Source organism: Bos taurus, chromosome 4 (assembly GCF_002263795.3).
Source record: "Bos taurus isolate L1 Dominette 01449 registration number 42190680 breed Hereford chromosome 4, ARS-UCD2.0, whole genome shotgun sequence".
Lineage (NCBI taxonomy): Eukaryota > Metazoa > Chordata > Mammalia > Artiodactyla > Bovidae > Bos > Bos taurus.
This window is the reverse complement of record NC_037331.1, coordinates 34,238,455-34,258,967: the sequence shown is the minus strand read 5'-3', so window position 1 is coordinate 34,258,967 and position 20,513 is coordinate 34,238,455.

The window sequence follows — 20,513 nt, the reverse complement described above, 5'->3', positions numbered from 1 at the left end:
AATGACTAATTTTTAAATTTTTTCTCAGTAAGTCAACACATGTATAGTACTTCCCCCCCCCGAAGTAGTCCACATCAAAATCCATCCCAATAGAGGCAGAAAGTTCCAACAAAACAATTCTAAAGAAAAACCAAGAGAAAAAGATAAAGAGTATTCGACAGAAGACACCATGGGGTTTCAAAGGGAACTAAGCCAATTCTTTAAGAAGTGGATCATCCCAAACTTTATGAATTATGATAGAGCATAAAAAAGTTTTTGAAACTTATTTGACATCAATGCAGCATAGATACCAAAACCTGACCCAAAAAATTGCACCCAAAACTGCAAACCACACCACTTACTTATGAGTAGTCATAAAAAAATTTGGAATATATTGAAAGACTATCCTATCATGACCAAGTTAATTATTTCCAAGAGATCAAGGTAGTTTGATACCGTTGCTGATATTTAGTCCTGAGTTGTGTCCAACTGTTTGCAACTTGATGCAGTATAGCCCCCCAGGATCCTCTGTCCCTGGGATTTCCCAGGCAAGAATACTGGAGTGGGTTGCCATTTCCTTCTTCAGGGGATCTTCCTAACCCAGGAATCGAACCAGACCCAGGGATCTACTGCATTGGCAGGTGGATTCTTTACCACTGAACCACCTGGGAAGCCCAGTTTGATATTAGGGAATCAATTATTAAAATCCTGCATATAGGTTTATTCAAACAAATTGATCATATGAACATCTCCATTGAGAATATATGGCATTTGAAAGAAAATAACTATTCACGATTACACCCTAAACTTAAAAGGGGTTGTTGAATATTTCATTAACTTGATTAAAATTCACCTTAAATAACTTTATATCAGGAAAACATAAAAGTATCAGTGAGAATAGTAATACAAGTGTTATGGGAACTTAGTAAAATGGCACAAAATAAAACACTAAAAAATTCTAAAACTTTCCTAAGAACAAACATCAGGTAAAAAATACATAATGGATGAGAACATATATTTATCTCAGCAATAAAAGATGAAACTTCACACTCATGAAATTAGCAGGAAACATCCAACTTTTAAATGGGGAAAACCCTAGAGACTGAAAGATTTAGAAATAGATTTGGAAAAAAATGAAAATCATATCATGGTCTTAAATAAGAAGTCTAAACATCCTAAAGATGTTATATATTAGTTATTAAAATGTAATGCAGTCCCAGTACAAATACTTTTCCAGAGCTAGTCAAATTGATTATAAAATCCATTAGCGAGAACAAAAATCAAAATACTCCATCAGATCAGATCAGTCACTCAGTCATGTCCAACTCTTTGCAACCCCATGAATCGCAGCATGCCAGGCCTCCCTGTCCATCACCAACTCCCAGAGTTCACTCAGACTCACGTCCATCGAGTCAGTGATGCCATCCAGCCAGCTCATCCTCTGTCGTCCCCTTCTCCTCTTGCCCCCAGTCTGTCCCAGCATGAGTCTTTTCCAATGAGTCAACTCTTCGCATGAGGTGGCCAAAGTACTGGAGTTTCAGCTTTAGCGTCATTCCTTCCAAAGAAATCCCAGGGCTGATCTCCTTCAGAATGGACTGGTTGGATCTCCTTGCAGTCCAAGGGACTCTCAAGAGTCTTCTCCAACACCACACTTCAAAAGCATCAATTCTTCGGCACTCAGCCTTCTTCATAGTCCAACTCTCACATCCATACATGACCACAGGAAAAACCATAGCCTTGACTAGACGAACCTTTGTTGGCAAAGTAATGTTTCTGCTTTTGAATATGCTATCTAGATTGGTCATAACTTTCTTTCCAAGGAGTAAGTATCTTTTAATTTCATGGCTGCAGTCACCATCTGCAGTGATTTTGGAGCCCAGAAAATATAAAGTCTGACACTGTTTCCACTGTTTCCCCATCTATTTCCCATGAAGTGGTGGGACCGGATGCCATGATCTTCGTTTTCTGAATGTTGAGCTTTAAGCCAACTTTTTCACTCTCCACTTTCACTTTCATCAAGAGGCTTTTGAGTTCCTCTTCACTTTCTGCCATAAGGGTGGTGTCATCTGCATATCTGAGGTTATTGATATATCTCCCGCCAATTTTTATTCCAGCTTGTGTTTCTTCCAGTCCAGCATTTCTCATGATGTACTCTGCATAGAAGTTAAATAAGCAGGGTGACAATATACAGTCTTGATGAACTCCTTTTCCTATTTGGAACTAGTCTGTTGTTCCATGTCCACTTCTAAATGTTGCTTCCTGACCTGCATACAAATTTCTCAAGAGGCAGATCAGGTAGTCTGGTATTCCCATCTCTTTCAGAATTTTCCACAGTTTATTGTGATCCACACAGTCAAAGGCTTTGGCATAGTCAATAAAGCAGAAATAGATGCTTTTCTGGAACTCTCTTGCTTTTTCCATGATCCAGCGGATGTTGGCAATTTGATCTCTGGTTCCTCTGCCTTTTCTAAAACCAGCTTGAACATTCAGGAAGTTCACGGTTCACGTATTGCTGAAGCCTGGCTTGGAGAATTTTGAGCATTCCTTTACTAGCATGTGAGATGAGTGCAATTGTGCAGTAGAATCTCTGACAAAGAAGTATGTATGTGTTGGGCAGAAATGAGTAGTTGATTGTATTCTAGCATACAGATATTAAAACATACTATGAGTTTATCATTAAATTGTTTGATGCTGGCAAGTTAATAGGCACACAGAAAAATGGGATGAATAATAAAACTTGAAGGCCAACAAATAGCAAATAAAAGTTTACCCTATGACCGTGTTCAATTTGAAATTATTGGAAGAAATGGATGTTTGTAACAAGTATTGTAGGAGATCTGACATTATTTTAAAAAAAGATTAAATGGATTTATTTTTCATAGTTCATGAGATTATCTAAGTTTCTAGATAGAAGGCCTGGGCAGAAGTGATGAAACTTGCAGAACTGCTGGCAATTCCATTCTTTGTCCTTGACCCAACTGAGTGTGTACATTTACTCACTAAAATCAATGTATAAGATATTTATTGCTGCACTAATATATAGAAAATGGAGATAAGCCAAATGTTGATTAATTATAAAATGGATAATTATATTTTGATATGTTTATACAAGGCATTCTATAATGATATAATAAAGGAACAGTACTATGTGCAATAGAATGAGTACATTTTACAAACATAATGTTGAGAAAATGACAGTGATTATGTTTAAAGTCAAAAACCAAGCAGAACTAGAAGTTACCATCATGGTTACTTTTTGGGAGACATATTGACCCTTTCTGGGATATTGGCAATGTTCTGCTTCTGAATCTGGAAGCTCATATATGGAATGTTCGCTTCATAACACTTGATTGTTTTGCTGGTGATTGGTTCACTTATCTGTATGTCTGCCATCTGTTAGTAATTTTAAAAAGCTGACTGGTTTTCAACCTGCATTAATAAAAATTTTTAGATTTCTTAATGAAAAACCCTATATGTTTACAACTGTAATAAATTAGTAATATTAAGTATTCCATAGGTAAAATTATTGTGGGAAATATGGGAAGGCTCACATTTTTCCATCCTCCCTAGGGACAAAGAAATAGAATGATTCATAAAATACCTCACATTAAGTTTGAGATATACAGAATCTGGGCATCTATCTACCACATATTTAGTGGTAGTGTTTGATTTCAGGGAAAGTATCTAAAAGGAAAATGTCTCTTGAGTGCAGAATTAGCATATAAGTTTACATATATCAATAAATATTGCAAAATGTGTTATAAGAATGAAAAGTGGAATAATGGCTCACATATGAGAAGTTAAATTAGTTTCATCATTGTGAAAAATACCTATCATTCTATTTAGATGAGATTTTGGAATCCATTGATGTTGTAATACATTGAGACTTTTAGAGATGTTGCATTTGGGTGAGCGTATTTTGCATAATAGATGGATATGAATCTTTGAGCATCAGAAGTAGATTGCAGTAGCCTGAACAGTGGTTTCCAAAGTTTTCCTAATCTCAATCACCAGAATGTGTGAATATGTACCTTATATGGCAGAAGGGATTTTGCAGCTATGAATAAGAATTAAAAAAAAAAAAACCACCTATCATTCAAATGTTGTAATTATATAAGAGATCTTTGATATACAATAGTTTTATAAGAAAGTACCTAGATCCTTAGGCCTTTAGTGTTTTGTTTCTTTTAACTCAGAAAAGGCTTCAGTTCTAGTATTACCTATTTTCCAATACTATACATACTAAAAAAAAAAAAATTTTAAGAAATCTGCTGATGTCTTTTGCTTGAGCATCGGCAACATATTCAATCCTAGGAAATTTAACCTCTGTCTGCCTCTATTCACTATATGCCTGTAAAAGTGACTTGGAGGTATTTGGCTGAGTTTCATAGTATTTTATTGACACAAATTTCATCTTAACAGTCATACATCTTCACCAAATAAGGCTATGCTAAAACTCAAGCCTTCAAGATAAATAGATTTGTATAGGGGAAAATATAGCAAGAGGTTGAAAAAGTTCAAGGAATCAAATGAATAGAGCATGACACTTGGTCAGCATCTAAAATGGGAACATCAAATATAATATCAGTTATGCAGGAATAACATGGATTTCTAGGGCAAATATGATTTATTCATTGCACGCCGAAACATTGTGTGAAAGGAAACATCCATCACTGTAAGAAAGCGCTGTTTGCAAGCTGCCTAATAGCCATGAAATCATATTCTCAGTCCAATCAAAGAGCAGATAAAGACTTTAAAAACTGACAGCTTACATTTTTATCCCTATTTAATAAATAAAACTTCTAAAATTAAATGTTGTAGCTAGGACCACAGCCCAGTCCTCTGCTTTCTCAGAACTCTGAAAGAAAAACCAGCACCACAATCAAAAGGTTTTCTTTCTCTATGGCTTGTTAACTCATTTGCAGTATTTTTAAGAATGTGGTGTCTTGGAAAACATTTCTTTTTGGCTAAAGGGAAAAAAAAAAAATCTCAACTGATTTTTAGCCCCAAAGCAAAATAAGATTATCCCAATTGGCATTCTTATTCAAAATTGAATATTAAAATCAAACAGCTACTGGCAATGACAGTGATGATCAAAGGCAATGATTATGAAAACTAAGGATCTATTTAAGAGTAAAAAGGAAATTACCTAGCCTTGTCATTAAAAACGAAAATGATACCAACATATCAATATCCATATGGACTAATCGATGTGGCAGAGACCAAATGCTCTGGCTGGCAAATGCTTAGCAGAAATCAGAGAACACTGTACTAGGAGATAAGTAAAGAACAGTGAATATAAGTAAGATACTCTGTTGGAAAATATACTCTTCTTTCTATTCATATGTAAATCCTACTGACAAAATTTGTATATGGGGTTGCAATTGGAATTAAGTTGTGCATACTTCCAGTTGTAAAAAACATAAGTTATGTAATAATAAATAAGTACAACATTGAGAATATAATCAATAATATTGCAATAACTTTATAAGGTGATGGATGGCTACTAGATTTATGGTAGTCAATTCTCCACAGTAAAGAAACCATCAACAAAGTGAAAAGAAAACCTACAGAATGGGAGCAAAATACTTGCAAACCAAATATCTTATAAACGGTTAATAATTATGTAAAGAATTCATATATTGGGAGGGAAGTTCAAGAGGGAGGGGACATATGTATACTTAACCTGAGCTATGTTGGTATATGGCAGAAACCAACACAATATCATAATTACCCTTCAATAAAAAATAAATATATTAAGAAAAAAAGAACCCAATAAAAAAATGAGTAAAGGACTTTAATAGACATTTTTCCAAAGAAGATATAGGAAAGTCTACCTAGATGGCATGTTGAAAAGCAGGGACATTACTTTGCCAACAAAGGTCCGTCTAGTCAAGGCTATGGTTTTTCCAGTGGTCATGTGTAGTTGTGGGAGTTGGACTGTGAAGAAAGCTGAGCACCAAAGAATTGATGCTTTTGGACTGTGGTGTTGGAGAAGACTCTTGAGAGTCCCTTGGACTACAAGGAGATCCAACCAGTCCATTCTAAAGATCAGGCCTGGGTGTTCTTTGGAAGGACTGATGCTGAAGCTGAAACTCCAGTACTTTGGCCACCTCATGAGAAGAATTGACTCATTGGAAAAGACTCTGATGCTGGGAAGGATTGGGGGCAAGAGGAGAAGGGGACGACAGAGGATGAGATGGCTGGATGGCATCACTGATTCATTGGATATGAGTCTGAGTGAACTCTGGGAGTTGGTGGTGGACAGGGAAGCCTGGCATGCTGCGATTCATGGGGTCACAAAGAGTCAGACACGACTGAGCAACTGAACTGAACTGAACTGAACTGAACAGATACATGAAGAGATAGTCAACATCACTAGTCAACAGGGAATTGCAAATTAAAACTATAATGAGATACCAACTCATGCTTGTAGGCCATCATCAAAGACAAAAGTTAACAAATGCTGGTGTGGATGTGGAAAAAAGGGAACTCTTGTGCAGTTATAAATTGGTGCAACCACTATGGAAAATAGTGAGGAGATTCCTCAAACAATTAAAATTAAAACTGTCATATGATCTAGCAATTTGAAATGAAATGAAAACACTAATTCAAAAAGATATATGCACCCCCATGTTTATAGCTGCATTATTTATAGTCACCAAGACAGGAAAACAACTTGAGTATTTGTTGATGGGTGAATGGATAAAGAAGTTGTTATACACACACACACACACACACACACACACATGTACAATGAATATAATTAGTTATAAAAAATAAACATATCCTATCATTTGCAGCAAGACGGGTGGACCTTGATGGTACTGCACCAAGTAAAATAAGTCAGAGAAAGAGAAAGACAAATACTGTCTGATCTCACTTATATGTGGAACCTGGACGGGGAAGAAAAGACTCATAGAAAAAAGGTCAGACTTGTGGGTACCAAGTCAAATGATAGGGGGAAGAGGAATTAGAGAAAGATGGTCTACAAACTCCCAGATATAAGATAAATTAAGTACTAGCAATATACCATGCAACATGATGAGTATAGCTAACACTGCTATATGGTAGAGAGATATGATGTTATATGTTATATAATAGGTATCTATATATGATATATGTATATATGATATCTATCATACAACACTGCTATCTAAAGTCTCCTCACAAGGAGATCCCCCCACCCCAACTTTTCTTCTTCTCTTTTTTTAATTGAATATATATAAGAGGATGGTTTATTAGCTGAACCTATTGTGGTAATCTTTTCACTATACATGTAAAATCAAGTCATCATGCTGTGAGCCTCAAACTTATGAGTGATATATGATGTCAATTATTTTTAAATATACCTGGAAAATAAAATTGCCATAACATCTTAGACATCATTTATCTTTAAGATAGACATAGGAACAAGAATTAGTTTGGAAAGTGTGTAAATGAGGGCTGGGAAAAATAGCCTTAAGATTTAGGTACATATATTATTTATCTAGTTACTGTTAATTTATAATACGAATAACATTGTTCTAGTTCCTGGAGAAAAACAGGAAGAGGAGCAGAAAAAAAAAAAAAGAACCTACCTATATGGAGCTTACATTTTAAACAAAGAGTTTTAAAAAGAATAAATTATAAACTCATGACCTGTCAATGGTTTTAAATGCCACAAAAACAGTAATACTGATTTTAAAAGGACAAGTAGTATGTATTCATTATAGATGAGTTTGTTTCATAAAAGGTGGTCAGGAAAGCTTGACTTATTGATTAGGTGATATTTAATCAAAGACATAAATAAGGAAATCCATGAATTTTTGTTTTACTACAAGAATGAAATTTATTTAAAAATTTTAATGTAAATTTTTACTGTAAACTTTACTGTAAGTACAGTTAAAATAAATTTAAGAGATAATAGTATAAGTGACAATTGGGTCAAAAGTATGCTAGACAGCTTGAACAACAGGTACTAGTTAGCCCAAATGTAGTATACCTGGATAGGACCAAGTAAGGGAAAGTTAGTAGAAGTGAAGATACAAAAATCATAGGGAGACAGATCATGCAAAGTCATCTAAGCAATTGGAGAACTTTTGACTTTAGAGTTGCCTAGAAAGACATGGAAAGTTTGAACAAAGGGATGATATTATTTTACTTCTGTTTTAAAGGATTCATACTAGTTACTAAGTTGTGGGTAGACCAAAGAGAAGAACAATATCAGAAGATAATTGGGTAACTAATTAGATTAGATAAATAATTGAACCAAAGTGATGATGTTTTGGACCTAAGCATTGATACTGGAAATAGCAAGAAAGGTCCGATTATGGATGTACATTAAAGATGGAGTTGACAGGATTATCTGGGGAGGGGGGTGGTGGACACGGGTAAGTGAGAATGAGGAGAATCAATGTCGATTTCAAAGTTTTTCACTTTAGCAACTTGAAGGATAAGATTGTTTTTGCCTATAGTTTGGAATGAAGAGGTACAGTAAGTTTGAGGAGAAAGATGAGGCTTTTTACAGTTTTGAATGTATTTATTGAAATCATCTATTGAACCGTTAAGAGATGCCAAGTCCAAGTCAAATAGGGAAATCTATGAATCAGTTCAGACCAAAAAGAGGTAACATGATGTAGCTTCTTGGGGGTAATGAAGCAGCAGTGTTTCTTTATTGTGATGGTTATACGGATCTGTACCTGTGATACAATCTTACGGCCTTATGCAACCCCCCAGAATGAGTGCATATAAAGACTGACAAAACCCAAGTAAGATCTATGGTTAAGTTAATGGCTTTGTTCTAATGGGAATTCCAGACTTTGGTCACTGTACTGTTTGGATAGATACTATTATGAAGGAATCCAGCCAAAAAGTACAGGAGAGCTCCCTCTGCTATTTTTGTAACTTTTACCCGAGTCTACAGTAATTTCAAAACAGAAGGTCCAAAAATGTAAAATAAAATGAGAATGAAATACCGACTATGAGTTTTAGCCTCATTCTACATGCACAAGTGCTCTTTGGATGGAAAGCCTGGCTTGAACCAGTTTAAGTGAAACTTTGAAGAGGGAGATTGGAGACAACTAAGTATACTGAGGAAATTTCAGGAATTTTGTGGAGAAATTGAGTGTTAGCTGGATAAGAATTAAGGATTAAGAGAATTTTTTTTTGGTTGGGAAAATTTTACAATTTTAATTCTCATTGGAATGATCCAGTAGAGGGTTTAGGAGGTTAAACTTGGATTTAGGACAGAGAGCACAATTACTGGAGCTGCATTTTTAAGGAGGAGAGAAGAGATGGAATTTGATGCATAGGCACTGGCTTAGGCTTCAGATCCAGTCACAGGCAGACATATCCACTTCTATTTGTCTTCCATCTATCTTTATTTAGGCAAGTGAGAGACTTGAAAAAGTTGACAATATGTTGTAATATTGAAAGAGATTATTATATTCCCACTTAACTAGTGGGAAACTGGTGATCCTGCAACATAGCATATGTTGTCTTAGTTGTGATTTCCTTTAGTCACATTTAGTGGTGAGGATTTAGTACAGCTGAAATTTTGCTCCAATATCCAAGAAAGTAGGAAGAGTGATCAGGTAGTTTGAGATACTTTCTAGAAAGTGAATCAAAGAATAATTGCTGGAGTCTAAGCTAAATAAGAAGGGAATTAAAGACTTCTGCATGATTTTGCACAATACAGCTTTGTCACACTCAGTTCTGTTCAATTCAGTCACTTAGTCATGTCTGACTCTTTGTGACCCCATGGACTGCGGGACGCCAGGCCTCCCTGTCCATCACCAACTCCCAGAGTTTACTCAAACTCATGCCCACTGAGTTGGTGATGCCGTCCTACCATCTCATCCTCTGTCGTCCCCTTCTCCTCCCGTCTTCAATCTTTCCCAGCATCAGGGTCTTTTCAAATGAGTCAGCTCTTCACATCAGGTGGCCACAGTATTGGACTTTCAGCATCAGTCCTTCCAATGAATATTCAGGACTGATTTCCTTTAGGATGGACTGATTGGATCTCCTTGCAGTCCAAGGGACTCTCAAGAGTCTTCTCCAATATCACAGTTCAAAAGCATCAATTCTTCAGTGCTCAGCTTTCTTTATAGTCCAACTCTCACATCTATACATGACTACTGGAAAAACCATGTCCTTGACTAGATGGACCTTTGTTGGCAAGGTAATGCCTCTGTTTTTTAATAGGCTGTCTAGGTTGGTCATAACTTTCCTTCCAAGGAGTAAGCGTCTTTTAGTTTCATGGCTGCAGTTACCATGTTCAGTGACTTTGGAGCCCAAACAAATAAAGTATGAAACTGTTTCCACTGTTTCCCCATCTATTTGCCATGAAGTGATGGGACCGGATGCCATGATCTTCGTTTTCTGAATGTTGAGCTTTAAGCCAGCTTTTCTAATTTCCTCTTTCACTTTCATCAAGAGGCTCTTTAGTTCCTTTTCACTTTCTGCCATAAGGGTGGTGCCATCTGCATATCTGAGGTTATTGATATTTCTCCTGGCAATCTTTTCCAATTTCCTCTTTCACTTTCATCAAGAGGCTCTTTAGCTCCTCTTCACTTTCTGCCATAAGGGTTGTATCATCTGCATATCTGAGGTTATTGATATTTCTCCTGGCAATCTTGATTCCAGCTTGTGCTTCCTCCAGCCCAGCATTTCTCGTGATGTACTCTGCATAGTGCTTCCCTGGTGGCTCAGAGGTTAAAGCGTCTGCCTGCAATGTGGGAGACCTGGGTTCGATCCCTGGGTCAGGAAGATCCCCTGGAGAAGGAAAAGGCAACCCACTCCAGTACTCTTGCCTGGAGAATCCCATGGATGGAGCCTGATAGGCTGCAGTCCATGGGGTCGCAAAGAGATGGACATGACTGAGGGACTTCACTTTCACTTTCACTCTGCATATAAGTTAAACAAGCAGGATGACAATATACAGCCTTGACGTACTCCTTTCCCGATTTGGAACCAGTCTGTTGTTCCATGTCCAGTTCTAACTGTTGCTTCCTTTCCTGCATACAGATTTCTCAGGAGGCAGGTCAGGTGGTCTGGTATTCTCATCTCTTGAAGAATTTTCCACAGTTTATTGTGATCCACAGAGTCAAAGGCTTTGGCATAGTCAATGAAGCAGAAATAGATGTTTTTCTGGAACTCTCTTGCCTTTTTGATGATCCAGCGATGTTGACAATTTGATGTCTGGTTCCTCTTCCTCTTCTAAAACTAGCTTGAACATCTGGAAGTTCACAGTTCACAAGTTGTTGAAGCCTGGCTTAGAGAGTTTTGAGCATTTACCACACTGTTTGCACTTAAATTATCGCTGATACTGTTTAGTATATTCTTTGTAAATCCATTTGGGAATCAGATTAGGATCCAGCCTATAAAATCCACATGGTTTTCATTTGTTTATACATGTCATTTTGCCTCTGAAGCCAAGTAATTGTTAATCACCATTCATAAGAGAGAAATTCATAGACAAAAATTTTAAATTCCTCTATGTGTAATATCCAGAGAAGGATAAAATGGTACATTCACTACTAAAAGATAATTATCACTTGCATTCAGATCTTTGAAAATTATAGAATACTTTATATGTATGCATACAGTCTTATAAACCACACCTTTTCTTTACTAATGGTATAAGAATAAAATTGCAAATTGGGGGGATTTCCTGGTGGTTTAGGGGTTAGGGCTTAGCACTTTGACTGTGATGGTGTGGATTTAGTTCCTACATTGAAGAACTAACATCCTGCAAGCCAAGTGGTGTGGCCAAAACACAAAATTAAAATTACACTTTGGTATCAATGTATATTTTGCAAAAAGGAAGAAAAAAAACTCATATGAACAATATTAAATATATATATATGTTTTTTTACTACTTTATATATATATTTTTTTACTTAATGGAAGTATGTTGTCAGCCTTTTTTTGACTAAATCATAAGTTTTTTTTTAAATCATAAGTTTTTATTTCATACATTTTAAGCAATTAAAAAGAAACTTTTAAAAGTCAGTCAGTGGAATTATTGTGGCTGCTATGTGGTCCAACACTCTGTTTATCAACTATAAAGAAAGAAGAGTTAATTGCAGATAGCAGTTATCTTCCTGTGGTCATGTATGGATGTGAGAGTTGGACTGTGAAGAAGGCTGGGCGCTGAAGGATTGATGCTTTTGAACTGTGGTGTTGCAGAAGACTCTTGAGAGTCCCTTGGACTGCAAGGAGATCCAACCAGTCCATTCTGAAGGAGATCAGCCCTGGGATTTCTTTGGAAGGAATGATGCTAAAGCTGAAACTCCAGTACTTTGGCCACCTCATGCAAAGACTTGACTCATTGGAAAAGACTCTGATGCTGGGAGGGACTGGGGGCAGGAGGAGAAGGGGATGGCAGAGGATGAGATGGCTGGATGGCATCACTGACTCGATGGATGTGAGTCTCAGTGAACTCCGGGAGTTGGTGATGGACAGGGAGGCCTGGCATGCTGCGATTCATGGGGTCGCAAAGAGTCAGACACGACTGAGCGACTGATCTGATCTGATCTGATTGGACAGTTATTAACAAGTTCAATAGTATACTATTAATCTATCATTGAAAATAATAAGATCACGTACGTAATGTCTTATTTTTTAGTTAGAGTTTATTTTAATAGGGCTAAAGATGTTTGTCTCCGTGTTGACCAATGAATGGAATAGGGTAAAAAAATCATGTTTGCAGTTTCTTTGTGCAGTGGGTCTTTACTTGCCACTGGATAAATGCTGCCTTAGAATTTGCTACCTGACTGAACTGAACTGAACTATAAAGAATCTAAATCCAGGCATAAAATTTGTGCAAGTATGTATATTCTCATCCTTGCAAATTCCATATGTAAGCTGTTTAATTTTGGATATGATGTGGTCATTGCTACCTCATCAAAGACTAAAGAGAAACCCTTATCTGAAAAGTACAGTAAACCATATTTTGATATAAGTAGCTCTTAATACAGCAGGTCTCTAATTACTGCCAGCCAGTATGCCTACCTACAGAGAAAGCTTTTATCTAGGTCAGTTTGAATTATTATTAGTAGGAGAGTAAAACTCCAGCTCAACAACTACCACGATAAAACAGCAACAACAAACAGAAAAGAAACCAAAAATAAAAAGAAGAAATAAGTAAAACAGCTTATATCTCAAAATTCAAGCTTAGAGGATCTGAGATTTTTTTTTTAAAGAAAATCTCCCTAACTTGGGTGCACCAAGAAATAGAGAACAATTAAAAATATGTGCTTTGCAGGAGTAGAAGGAACATACCTCAACATAGTAATAGCTATATACGACAAACCCACAGCAAACATTAGCCTTAATGGTAAAAAATTGAAAGCATTTCCCCTAAAGTCAGGAACAAGACAAGGGTGCCCACTTTCACCACTAGTATTCAACATAGTTTTGGAAGTTTTTGCCACAGCAATCAGAGCAGAAAAAGAAAGAAAAGGAATCCAAATTGGAAAAGAAGAAGTAAAACTCTCACTGTTTGCAGATGACATGATCCTCTACATAGAAAACCCTAAAGACTCCACCAGAAAATTACTAGAACTAATCAATGAATATAGTAAAGTTGCAGGATATAAAATCAGCACACAGAAATCCCTGGCATTCCTATACACTATTAATGAGAAAACAGAAAGAGAAATTAAGGAAACAATTCCATTCACCATTGCAATGAAAGAATAAAATACTTAGGAATATATCTACCTAAAGAAACTAAGTTTCTATAGTTTATAGAAAACTATAAAACACTGGTGAAAGAAATCAAAGAAGACACTCATTGATGGAGAAATATACCATGTTCATGGATTGGAAGAATCAATATAGTGAAAATGAGTATACTACCCAAAGCAATTTATAGATTCAATGCAATCCCTATCAAGCTACCAATGGTATTCTTCGCAGAGCTAGAACAAATAATTTCACAATTTGTATGGAAATACAAAAAACCTCGAATAGCCAAAGCAATCTTGAGAAAGAAGAATGGAACTGGAAGAATCAACCTGCCTGACTTCAGGCTCTACTACAAAGCCACAGTCATCAAGACAGTATGGTACTGGCACAAAGACAGAGATATAGATCAATGGAACAAAATAGGAAGCCCAGAGATAAACCCACACACCCATGGATACCTTATCTTTGACAAAGGAGGCAAGAATATACAATGGATTAAAGACAATCTCTTTAACAAGTGGTGCTGGGAAAACTGGTCAACCACTTGTAAAAGAATGAAACTAGAACACTTTCTAACACCATACACAAAAATAAACTCAAAATGGATTAAAGATCTAAACGTAAGACCAGAAACTATAAAACTCCTAGAGGAGAATATAGGCAAAACACTCTCTGACATACATCACAGCAGGATCCTCTATGACCCACCTCCCAGAATATTGGAAATAAAAGCAAAAATAAACAAATGGGACCTAATTAAACTTAAAAGCTTCTGCACAACAAAGGAAACTATAAGCCAGGTGAAAAGACAGCCTTCAGAATGGGAGAAAATAATAGCAAATGAAGCAACAGACAAACAACTAATCTCAAAAATATACAAGCAACTCCTATAGCTCAATTCCAGAAAAATAAATGACCCAGTCAAAAAATGGGCCAAAGAACTAAATAGACATTTCTCCAAAGAAGACATACAGATGGCTAACAAACACATGAAAGATGCTCAACATCACTCATTATCAGAGAAATGCAAATCAAAACCACTATGAGGTACCATTTCATGCCAGTCAGAATGGCTGTGACCCAAAAGTCTACAAGCAATAAATGCTGGAGAGGGTGTGGAGAAAAGGGAACCCTCTTACACTGTTGGTGGGAATGCAAACTAGTACAGCCACTATGGAGAACAGTGTGGAGATTCCTTAAAAAACTGGAAATAGAACTGCCTTATGATCCAGCAATCCCACTGCTGGGCATACACACTGAGGAAACCAGAAAGGAAAGAGACACGTGTACCCCAATGTTCATCGCAGCACTGTTTATAATAGCCAGGACATGGAAGCAACCTAGATGTCCATCAGCAGATGAATAGATAAGAAAGCTGTGGTACCTATACACAATGGAGTATCACTCAGCCATTAAAAAGAATACATTTGAATCAGTTCTAATGAGGTGGATGAAACTGGAGCCTATTATACAGAGTGAAGTAAGCCAGAAGGAAAAACACCAATACAGTATACTAACGCATATATATGGAATTTAGAAAGATAGTAACAATAACCCTGTATATGAGACAGCAAAAGAGACACAGATGTATAGAACAGTCTTTTGGACTCTGTGGGAGAGGGAGAAGATGGGATGATTTGGGAGAATCGCATTGAAACATATATAATATCATGTATGAAACGAGTTGCCAGTCCAGGTTCGATGCACGATACTGGATGCTTGGGGCTGGTACACTGGGATGACCCAGAGGGATGATATGGGAAGGGAGGAAGAAGGAGGGTTCAGGATGGGGAACACATGTATACCTGTGGCAGATTCATGTTGATATATGGCAAAACCAATACAATATTGTAAAGTTTAAAAAATACAATAAAATTAAAAAATATGTGCTTTAACTAATTGCTTTCAATAAAAGAGAAAAAGATTTATGCAAATAGATGTTGCTCTTATAAACTGTGTTTAGCATTAAGTTGTGTGTGACTCTTGTGCAACCCCATGGACTGTAGTCTACCAGGCTCCTCTGTCTATGAAATTTACCCTGAATTGAAAACCAAGCACTTTATATTGTGCTACATTCCTGGGGAAATTGACCATGAATTCTGAAAATGCCGAAAAAAATAATTCAGCATCTGCACAAAAAATATCTCCTGTTTCTTCACATCACTTCCAGATGATCAGGCCCAAGGCTGAGACGCAGGCTTGCTCCTCAGACAGAGCCATGTGATCTTGTCTGGTCACTTTATTTTCTCTGAACCTGATTTTACCAAGTTACAGGGCATAGTAATAAATAATGAAATGTGCTAATTAACTCCTTCATAAGATTACAGAGTTGGATCAGTGAACAGTATCCATAATCATAATAGCTTGTACTTAACATACTGCTTCTGATGTATTAACTTATTTAATCCTCACAACAACCTTAAGAAGCAGGTCATGTTATGAGGGTCTGTTTTCAGTTAAGAAAACTGAGTTCTGGAAAGGTAAAGTAACTTGCCTAAGATATTCAAATATTAAGTAGTAGATTTGCGTTTAGACCTATGGTTATCTGGCTTCAGACTTGTAGAAATCTATAAATCATGAAGATCTATACAATGTCCCATTATTTTCTTATTGAATAAGGTCATTGTAAGTGTGATGTTGATCAGAATGGTATCAACCACCAAAAACCCATTCCTTCCATTATTAAAAAATCACTAGCGATGTATGAGAGGATTACAGTAGATACAGCAGCTGTCCTTCAGTACTCTAATGGTTCCAATCAAATGACAGGAAAAAAAAAATCTGTGTTCCAGGTCATCTGATGCCTCCAATGATTTTGCAAACATTGAAAATTTGACAAAACAAACTCAAATTGCCCCAGAAATTTTTATCCATTTATTCTTTAAAGTATCTGTATCTCTAGGAAGCTAAAGTCTCCACTTGTCTAATTCAGCTTGTCAGAATGTTTCTAAGGGCTATGTGCTGTTGTAGAATATTTATGATGATTCTTTGAGAAAATAAAAGTGTGTCGAATATAAGAAAAAAACCTAAATGAGTTGCTGTATGTGCCCTTTTACAGATAGTCTGTATGTTTGCAACTTGATCTCACATATCAAATTAGTTACATTAGTTTTATTCCTTAGACATTTACTAAGTAATAATTATGCTATTAACAATGATCATTATTTATTAAATGTTAATCATGTGCTGGGACCGATATTAAGAATAACTGATATTAAGAATATTCTCAGTTTTCTGGTCTGGATTATTCTCTGGTTTTCAAGCCTTGCAGATGACCTTTACTTGCTTCATTAGCTAAGAATCTTTCAGCTTTATGTGTGAAGGATCTAATGAAAATTGGTGTTAGCTGAATAGAAAGTTTAATGGTTCCTACAAATGAAAAGGCCAGCAGTATATTAAATCGGGTCAGCTGGCTTGTAGGACCAAGCATTTTTGTGAACCTAATCTTACCTTTCTCCCTCTTGTCTCTTAGCTCTGCTTTGTTCTATGTCATTTTGTTCATTATCTTCATCTCTCTTTTTGATAGCTTCTGGGTTATATTCTAACAGAGTTTCCACCTTCAGAAGCAAAATTGTTTCTGTTTTAAGTAGTTTTAGCAGGGGTCCATGGTTTCTCCTTTGACCTGGTTGAAGATATCACTTTTTACCTCATTTTGTGACTTGCATGTGAGACTGACCATAGGATGACTCTTTTGCTTTGGACAAAAGCAAAGCAACAAAAACAAGTGCTTCATGTCCCTGGTCATAGTAACTGACTCACTCACAAGATCGTCTCCTAAGCCAAGTCAATGAGAAACAATCTGGGTCTTTTCTGAAACAGGAATACATAGTTGCTGGAGGGTTGAAAGTTGTTTGAAAATTGCTTGGTATGCATTAACTTGGGCTATACTTAAAGAAAGTCATTATTTATCTGAAATTCAAATTTAACTACATGTTTTGTATTTTTATCTGTTAAATATGGCCATCTTACTCAGATTATTCGCTAATGTGATAAATTAATACTTTCAGAAAGGGACACACATAAATAAAATGATAATAAACTAATAAGCCAAACAATATATGGCAGGAATGGTATTTTCTATGTGCGAGGAATTACCCAAAAATCATGGAAATTCAATAACATGTAATTGTGTAAAAACTCTATAAAGTAAATTATTTTATCATCTTTATTTTAACAGATAAATAAATTTGGGCACAGAGAGGTTAAATATCTTGAAGGTGAAACGGCCAACAAGAATGGAGCTAGTATTCAGCCAAGGTATGTGACTCCAGAGACTTCTTACAGGCAATCCATTTTTTGTAAATTAATTTATTTATTTTAATTGGAGGCTAATTACTTTACAATATTGTAGTGGTTTTTGCCATACATTCACATGGATCAGCCATGAGTGTACATGTGTTTCCCATTCTGAACCCCCTCCCACCTCCCTCCCCAGCCCATCCTTCAGGGTCATCCCAGTGCACCAGCCCCAAGCACCCTGTCTCGTGCATCGAACCTGGACTGGTGATCTATTTCACATATGGTAGTATACATGTTTCAATGCTGTTCTCTCAAATCATCCCACCCTCGCCTTCTCCCACAGAGTCCTATTCTTTACCTCAGGCAATCCTTTTGAAAGTGTCATCTCTGTTACATCCTGAGGCCGTTAACAAAATCCCCTGATCAAGACCAGAATTTTAAGTATATTTGCCTGTGCTATACAGTAGGTCCTTGGTGATCTTATATATGCTAATGTGTATATGTTAATCCTAAACTCCTGATTTATACCCCCTGACCCCATGTTTCCACTTTCATAACCATAAATTTGTTTTCTATATCTTTAACCCTGTTTCTGTTTTGTACATAAGTTCATTTGTATCATTTTTAAAAATTAGACTCTACATATGAGTGATATCATATAATTGTCTTCTAACTTATTTCACTTAGTATGATGATCTCTAGGTGCATCCATGTTGCTGCAGATGGTATTATTTCATTCTTTATTATGACTGAGTAATATTCCATTGTACATATGTACCATACCTTCTTTATCCATTCTAATTCTGGGCTTTCAGAGGAACATCATTTACAAAAGCTGCTGCTACAGCTCAGTGGTCAACAGAATTACAGTTAGAGGTTTTAAACTTGATTTATTTTAAAGTTTTCTAAAGAGAGGTTGACATTTTTTGACTGCTTAAATACTGTTAAAATATGTATAACTTCCTGGCCAATTTTCTACACTAAAAGATAAGTCATTTTATTATTAAAATTATCTGATTAAAATATGTATAGTTTAGGTGGTGCTTTATGATCAACTTAGATGCCTAAATCCATATATGTATCTATATCAATGTCTACATTTATGTCTATATAAAACCAAAGGTACATTTTTTAATCCATTATGAAAAAATACAGTACTGCTTACAAAAAGAATTTGAATAAATATTAACTGCAACTTGTCATATATCTTCATGTTCCCAACTCTCTTCTAAATACCAGTGTTACTTCCCAACACGGAGAATCACCATAATTTTATGAAAAACACATTTTTAAATGAAAGTGTTTATGTGGTAATTGGAGGGTATTAATGCTTGCCTAGATAATCAGAATGTTCAAATACATTTGCAACCAGCCACTCATCCTGCCAGACCACAAGTGAGACAGACACAGTGCTGGCCTTATTGTCATTAACTGTCTTCCTTCTTTAGCACCTCAGCTGACTCTTAGATAGGTAGACTTGTCTCCACATGGAGCAACTTGGTTTTTTCTTTACAACAAAAGCCAGGGTTGGGAGCTGAGTTGATATAGAAATAAGTGGACAAAAAACCTGTAATGACATAGTTTCTTAAAGTGAATCCTAACCTCTGTTAGGTGCACTGTGATATCACCAGTCTTCTTTGTCAGAAAGTTTTCTAAAGAAAGGTTGATGGTTTTTGACTGCTTGACTACTGCTAAAATATGCATAATTTTCAGGCTGATTTGCTACATGTCTACTGAAAGGTAAGTCATTTCATTATTAAAAGTTATCAGATTAAAACGTATAATCTAGATGGTCTTTTTACTGTCAATTTACATGTCTAGATCCATATCTGTATCAATGTCTATATTTATGTCTGTATAAAACCAAAGGTACCTTTTTGAATCCATTCTGGAAAAAAAATCAATGCTACTTAGGAAAAGAATTTGAATAAAAACTAACTTACTACTTACATGTCTTATATAAGTATATATGTCTTATATAAGACACACTACTTATGTGTCTTATATCTTCAATTTCCCATTTTTCTTCTAAATACCAATGTTACCTTCCCAACACAGAAAGTCACCATAATTTTATGAAAAACACATTTTTAAGCAAACACTTTTAGATGGTAAATGGGAGTATTTATACTTGCCAAAATAGGCAGAGTGGTCAAATATATTTGCAACCTGTCACTAGCCATTCATCCTGCCAGAGGACAAGTGAGACAGACACAGTGCTTGCCTCATTGTTATTAACCATCTTCCCTACTTATCACCTCAGCTGGCTCCTGGGTAAGGTGGGACTTGTCTGAGGATGGAGCAGCTTGGCTTTTTCTTTATAACAGAAGCTAGAGTAGGGAACTGAGTTGATACAGAAATAAATGGAAGAAAAACCTATAAGGACATAGTTTCTTCTGAATCCTCACCCCTTGCACTGTGATATCGCCAGTCTTTGATAGAAATATTCATTCTTTGGGATCATATTTGATCAGATTTTCTAGATCTCTCTGAATGGATTAGAGGCACTGATAACTTAAACTTTTAAGGCAGTCCTCTAAAAATAAAGTATTTGTGTACCTTTGTTATGAACCTGATCAGGGGGTGTTGAAAACCACAGTATAAAATTGGCACATTATTTT